This window comes from Diachasma alloeum, unplaced genomic scaffold (assembly GCF_001412515.2).
Source record: "Diachasma alloeum isolate Michigan unplaced genomic scaffold, Dall2.0 Dall_scaffold_00642, whole genome shotgun sequence".
NCBI lineage: Eukaryota > Metazoa > Arthropoda > Insecta > Hymenoptera > Braconidae > Diachasma > Diachasma alloeum.
Window position 1 is genome coordinate 253305 of NW_021680774.1, and position 7803 is coordinate 261107.

Sequence of the window (7803 nt, forward strand, 5' to 3'; positions counted from 1 at the left end):
TGCGCCCCCTCCCCTTCCCCTCCCCCTCACCTTCAACGGGCCTTCATGACAAAAAATAGTATGTGTCATACGGACCGTGACGTCGGTTTGCGATTCGTGTGAGTTAGCAGCACTCATCGCAAACCTCCATCTACGGTCCTAATGACACAATATACTATTTCGATCTTCGTTACTAACGTAGATAGACACCTCCGCAAGCTTACTACCAACGAAATTAATAAAAAAGAAGTGAAGAAAATATATTCAACATCAGTCGTATGCGTGCGATCACTTACTTGTTCTTTTTTCTCATAATATGGAAATGTTGGGCTGATATTAATGTTAACTTTTGTTTATAAGAAAAATAACAAGCAGGGGACAGCGCGCATATGACAGCGCGCCATGTAACAGTGAGTATGTCACTGAGTGATGTCTTATTTTTTTTTTATCTTTTTTTTGGTCTGAAATATTAAAAAAGTTTATAACTTCACAACACTAACTAGCAGCAAAAATTTCAGATGGTCACTGCCACCTCCATGGTTGCTATCAAAATATATTTTCTGTCCAAATTACAAGTTGATATCTCGATTTTTGCACCAGCTAGAGTGTTATAAATTTTTTTTTTATAAAAAAATGGAACACGGGAATATCTTGAAAACTTTGTATGGATGGGTGGGTACATATGTTTTGATTGATTTAGACAGAAGGCATCGAAACGAATGTTTTGAAAAAATAAAAAATAAAATCGTTTGCGTAGTTTTGAAGATATTCCCTGTAAAAGATTCTCAGAAAAAGTCGAATATCTTCGAAACTACTGATGCGATTGAACTCATCTTCAATACAAAAACATTGTTGTCGTCCTCGCCTTCGGCTCGGCGTGCCAACCTCACACTCGTCAAAAACCCCTGTGGCACTCGACACGAAATATACTATTCCAACACATGAATTATTTTTTCCCATGTTCAAAAAGAATACGAGCGACAATAGGTACGAGTGAGAAAGCAAATACCCGGGCTGTTCACCAGCTAGTGTCCGCATCTTCAATGTTGGGTTACCGGACAAAGTAACGCACGTAAATTTCAATACACAGATTTAATACATGTGTTTTCAACACTTGACAATGTAACATATAGGGGAGGGGAGGGTAAAACGGACCGGGAGAGCAAAATGCACCACTGACAAAAAATTGGTAATTTTTTTTTTTTTCTTTATTTCAAATCAGGAACACTGAAGGTGTTGAATTAAAAGTGAGTTTCTTGGATCGTAACCGTCACAGGGGTTTTATGGACAACAAGTGTCGTTGAACCGCAATTTGATCAGATTTGCTAATCACTTCAAACCACAAATGACTTCGAATTTGCTCCATTCAGAAGCAAAAACAAAAATTTTCAATTTTCTGTCAGTGGTCCGTTTTGCCCTAGAGGTGCGTTTTAGCCGCCTGGTCCGTTTCGCCCTACCCTCCCCTGCAACTTTAACACGTGAGTACTTGTGTGTGTGTGTAGGTGTATTTGAAGTTTTGTGTCACCTCAATCATCCGTACTTGTGGGACATTTGGACGTATTCTTTTGATAATATTTTTTGGGATTATGAGTATTGGGAGTTGATTTCAAAGAAACTGTGAAGTGTTGAATAGTATAATATATATTATTTTAAAAGAATATATTATTTTATTGTGATTAGTTTAGTTGTCATTTGATATCAATTCATTGAATTTGCCGATTTACTGATTTTAAGTTCTCTTTTATTGATGCAATTCACTGTATTGTTGTTCATATTTTTTTGTTTTTTTATTAAATGAATTCTCATGGCAAAAGTAAATATTTATTGATTTCGAAGACTGTATTGATAATTGTGTGGAATGTGTGTGTTGAATGTATTTGTGTTAATATGTACATTGTACGTATATCCTTTTGACATGTAATCAAATTTTTACTCTAGAGAGTAGCAGGATGCTTAAATTATTAGTTTTTAGTTATTTATTTCTTCATTTGCATGCCAACGAAGAATGAAATAATACTCTTTTGTATGCATTAGGTGAATCCTCAACGTTCCATTGGAAACCTAGCTTGGAAAACCAGCGACTAATCATTCACTGAATTTTACTGAAAAAATTTGTTCATTCAAATCGAATAACGAATGCAGAGAGAATGAGGAAATATCATCATATTTTATTCAAATCCATTGGAAATATAATTTTAAATATCTAATTAATTGAATGAATGATAGAATACAAGAGAAGTTTAATTCTCCCAGAATGATAAATTAATTAGTAATTAATTTAAGAGCACGTCTTTGGGCTCGTCGTCAGCGTGCTGGCCCTATAAACCAAAGCGTCCCAGTAGCGCAGGTTCGAGTCCCGATGGTGAAAGATTTTTTCATCGCCGGAAAACGAAGCCAGTGCATGTGGAGTTAGATATAAGTTAGCTTAGAGGCAAGTGCGGGTAGGGAATTAGGCTGGGGTACCGCGTAGGTACTGGGACGGGTAGGTAAAAGACCACAACGGTCATACCATCTGGCACCACCCAATTTTAGTAATTAATTTATCAAAAAGTACTAGTTGTAAATTCTAAAAAGAGAAAATTCACGAGTTCTGCGAAAATTTCTCACCATCGTTAGATAAAATTTCTTTATCTATTCCAAATTTAAAAAATGCAATCATTTCACGAAATTTTCATTCGCTATTCTTAGTATTTTACTATTATTTACTACTTTTCCGATCCACAATATTAGAATACTGCGTGATTAGCAATATTCTATGCATTAGGAATAGAAATTAGTTATTTGTTTATTCATTTATTTATTTATTTATTTATTTATTCATTTATTTATTCATTTGTTCATTTATTTATTGATTTCGTATATCTGCCTTGCTGGGAGATTCCTATGGCAAGGGGAGTTATAATAGTACAGGCATCTCAATTGAGTTGTTTTGTGTACAGTTGGTAATTCGATATAATTAATCACTTATACAGAGAGAAACAACCATCAGTTAGCGCATTTCATGAGGGGAAGTTATTTACAAGGCAGCTTGTGAAATGTCAACATCTGCTTCTGTGATTAGATTATTATAAAAGTTTCTTAACTTGAGCGCATTGGCTAGGAAGTAATACAATCTTCTGGACCTGTCTGGGGTGTTTTGTCGCGTACATGAAAAAATTTTTTTTTTAGGATTGAGAATAGAAATTATCTCAAATAGACTTTCTCTGATTCAAAAGTTGCAATGACCACTTTATCTGTCATGTTTGACGATACCGAAATATCGATTAGTTATCAAAATTTTTTCAAATAGTACCCGACTCTGTTAGGCTAAAAAGACATTAATTCTTTTTCCTATTTTCAAGTATTTTGAATATCCTGTTTTATGTACAACAGTGCACACGCGAAAGAAATTCGTAGATCAACCTAGTGAATTTGTTAGAATATTCTATTAGATTTCTAGTGAAAATTCTATTCGTTTTTCGTCAATTCTGTTGAAAACTTTTCTAGCTTTACTAGAAATTTTTTTAAAATAGGAATGTTCAATAAAAAATATTTTATAGAGAAAATCAATAGAATTTTATTTTTCTGCACAATTTATTCCGCTGAGATATTTAGTGCAGAAACTCCTCACCTAAATTCTCCAAGTTTTTGTTTCCGATGGAAACTTTGCAATCGTTCAAACTTAGGTTTCGGATTTTTTTAATTACTAGGCAGATCGCGCGCTTCGCGCGCGCTACCTAGTTTGCATGAAATTGATATTTGTCGTCATTTTCATGAATTATAAATCCCCTGACTTACGAACTACGTGATCCTACATTATGTCAATTTTTTTATTATATTTCAATCATGTTTTAATATTTATATCAGAAATAATTATAATTATTGTGACAATTAAATTAACCAACTATAAACCAACTTTAAACAGAAACTTCACTTCATTCTCCTGACAACTTCACAAATGATAACGATGTTCAAATCGATTCGTCATACAAATTGACGGATCGAATCGAAAGCTTCATCATTAGCAATAAATGATTTCGAAAAATGGAAAATATCAATGCATTTTTAATGGGGCATCAGTTTGGTGTCAATTTTTTGAACGTAAATGTGATATTTCCATATTTAAGCATTAGGTACTTACACAGATTTGGACAATAACCGAGGAAAATTTCCTCATGAAGAGGAAAAAATTTGAATTTTCGCAGCGTGATATCCCAAAATCAAATTATTATTGCTTATCAGAATTTATCTATTGGATGGAATGGATAAAACACGGTATTAATTGCAAGATCTCGATAAGGTCTTCAAATTAGTATATAATACATCCCCGCTGATGAAGTCCAAAGCATCGTTTTTGTCAGAAGCTATGATTTTTTAAGTGTGACATGAAGTAAAAAATAGAAACAATCTACCATAATTGGATGAAAATTCCACGAAATCAGATTTTTTATGTACCATTTTGAAGAACTAACAATACTCTTCAAAATGATGTACGAATTCTTCACTTTACTTCAACGATAGTGATTGAAAAATGCGAACTAATCTGAATTCAGAAAAAAATCAAGAAATTCAATTCTTAGATAAAATCTTTTATAAGTTGATCAAACTTGGCTGTAATTAAATAGTTCAGGGGCCAATTTGAAAGCAATTTAATGTTCTTTGAATTATATATAACATGTTCTCACAAACTTGAAGAAAAAAACAGAAAATATCATCGTTTATAGAAAAAAAATGGTAATTTTCAAAACGTGACAGGCCAAAATCGATGCATTATCGCTTGTAACAATTGATCTAATGGTTGGAATCAATAATATGAGGTATCAATTTGAAGATCCCGATGAAACCTTCGAATTGATATATGATATATCCCCGCTGATTAAGTATAAACCCTTGATAAATTACAAAAACTGTCACTTTTTAGGTGTGACAAAACATAAAAAATGGAAAAAAACTGTAATAAATTGATGAAAATCCAATTAAATCGCATTTCTAATACACCGTTTCGGAAAATTGTACATGTTCTTCAAAATGATGTATAAATATCTTTGTTTAAGCCACTTGAAAGCATCGAAAAATCCATCCGAAGTTAATTTTGCAAGTGAAACATGAAAATTCACTTATCGCTTAAAACTCTCATAACTCAATGAAAAATGGTCAGAATTGGATGAAACAGACGTCACTTTGGAACTCATTTAATGAGCTTTCCAAAGATTGTACTATATACATGGTTCATAGAGAAGGAAAAAGAACTTGAGCATAGAAACCAAAGAAAAAAGCCTGGTAACGCTCACGAATCTTTTACTTATGGATACCAACAAGTCCGACAATGAAATTTTTAGACCCTGTGCATATGTTCAAGTGTATGTGATACAGTCTTTCTTTAATTATGCCAATGGTGTTTGATAAAAAAAAATGAATTTGTTTTCTTTCACTAGTAGAGAAAAAACTATTAAATCATCCGACAAAATTTCAAACCGGCAGCCGGAACGAGATATCGAGAAAATAAATACCGAAAATCGCCTGTGCCGCGCGACGAACCACGATAAAGCATGGGATTAAATGGGTGTGGGGGGTTGAAATATCTCTCTTATTCACGCCGGTACCCCATTGTTTTTCGCCGTCATTACATTTAGCACATAATTCTCCATATCTCCAAATTTTGCGATGTCCCTTTGACCAAGTTTAGAGATACAGACAATAACAATGGTTGTTTTCATGTATAGAATAGTTTTCAAAAATTTCATATTTTTTGAAAATCAAAATTTCGGAGATCATGTTTCAAATTAATTGAATCACAGCTGAAAAGATTTGTTTCAATAGCCCCCTGTAAGAGTTAGAAGATCGGATCTGATCGATTTTGCCCCGTATAGCCACGAAAAGCTGAATTTTTCCTGTTTTTACCTTCAAGATGCTCCTTGCGCCGTAATTTTTATGATTTTAGCTTTTTTTTTAAATGTTAGTTACACTACAAAGAATAAAGTTAAGCATCCGTTTTACTTTATTCGCAATAGATCATGAATAAATGAATTTTGAATTTTGTAAATTGTTCGCTTCTTTAAAGTAGATGAATGTGCGGCAAAGCTGCTGAATTTTTCAGAAGAATCGGTTAAAACCAAAAAAAATTGTATAGATGTTCAATAGAAATCCAATAGAATTTCTATTAGATTCGATTGCCTAGATAATTTTCTAGATTTTTCTACAAAAATATTCTCACATGTGTCTACCGAAATGTCCCTGAAATTTCAATTTTTCTCTGACAATGTCTCTCAAAACTGTCACCCGCATCGCTCACACCCTCCCCAAAAATTCAAATTTCCCAATAATTAAATACCTGTCATCCAAAAGCATGAAAGCTCCACAATGCTCCTATCAATATCCAATACACAGCCTCAAAACTCAAATATCCAATACCTGTCGATACACTTCCTCCTCAACTCCAACAATACGAATTGTCAAAACTTACCACAAGCTCTGGTATCAAACCATAAACGCGCGTCCGACTCACAGTCCCCGTGAATATCACTCGAAAAAAAAACTTGAAAAAAAATGCTTTCAAGCTCTCGTAGTTTCAGTGTGTAATTGCGTGCGTTTTTTATATGAAGCGCGGTTCTGAGTTTCCTCTGCTCGCCGGAGTTGTTTTTGGAGCGACGTCGTGGAATGAACTGAGGACTGAGGCAGCGTGGTGGCATCGTGGCCGAGGCCCAGTGGAGCGACGGCGCGGCTCAGCTAAAGAGAGATGAGAGAGGACTTTCCAGCGTTATGTATTCGTGTACCTTTCTATACAACACGGACTGCGTTGGAGTTCTTAACTATACCCGCGCCCCATGACCCCCTTCTTTCAATTCAAAACCCAATGCTCCGTCAGGATGTATACAACAAACATATATGACTTTCAATGCGGAAGATATACATGTGATTTCACGCATTCAATGGGGAGATCCTGCCGAGAGATTGAATATGAATAGTAAATAAAGCGGAGAGGAATTAGGTTTTTCGAGAGGTGAGATTGAATTTTTATGGCTCTGATTATGGGAGAGGTGGAGTTTTCAGGGAATTTAAGGTTTACAGACGTCCTCGGGTGTTATGAGGATATTATTAGAATATATTTCACCTAGTGATGCCGCGAGAGAAACGAGACGAGACGAGAAGAGTCATTCGAGACAATGACAGAAACGAGACGAGACGAGAAAAGCCGGTCGAGAACGAGAGAAATGAGAGTCGAGAGAGTCTCCCCTCACTGCCCCTCTGTGTATTTTTTTCGTGCATATTGGATTATAGAAACGAGATAAGGGGAGACGAGACGAGAGAAGAAATTACTCTCGTATTTCGATACGAGACGAGAGAATGGTTTGCTGACAACGAGATGAGATAAGAAACCGCATCTTCTCGTCTTGTCTCGTCTCGCGGCATCACCGATTTCACCAAAATTTGTACCGCAAATACATATTTTTTGCTTAATCACTAATAACGTGGAAGTATTTTTCATTATATTATGAATGAGCATGGAGAAATTCACATTTTTTAATTACCATATCAATAAGTACTAATTAACAATGAAAAACTGTTATTTATCTCATGAGGAATTACACTTGAATATTTTAGAGTAGTCATTCAATCAATAGTCAAACCAAAAATATTTTTTAATACGTATGTAATCAATAATGAAATCGAAAATATTTCTTGATACTCATCTAATCGATAATGAAAATTTAAATATTTTCATTATTCTGTTAATGGGTAATGTTGACCGTCAAAATATTCATTACTATGACAATGGACAAGGATTATCGAAGTGTCATTCCCTATGATGATCATCAGAAATAACAACTTTTTATTACTCAATTA

At 34.4% G+C, this 7803-nt stretch overlaps 1 protein-coding gene across 1 annotated transcript in view; it reads right to left on the reverse strand.

Annotated features, from left to right (window-relative positions):
• The window catches only part of LOC107043843 (neurogenic locus notch homolog protein 1), an 88059-nt gene extending 81695 nt beyond the window's left edge, over positions 1 to 6364 (reverse strand). The window contains exon 1 of the mRNA XM_015265493.1: positions 6290 to 6364. The gene's annotated coding sequence lies outside the window, so the exon portion shown is untranslated. The remainder of the gene's footprint in view (positions 1 to 6289) is intronic.
• Between the last annotated feature and the right edge of the window lie 1439 nt (positions 6365 to 7803).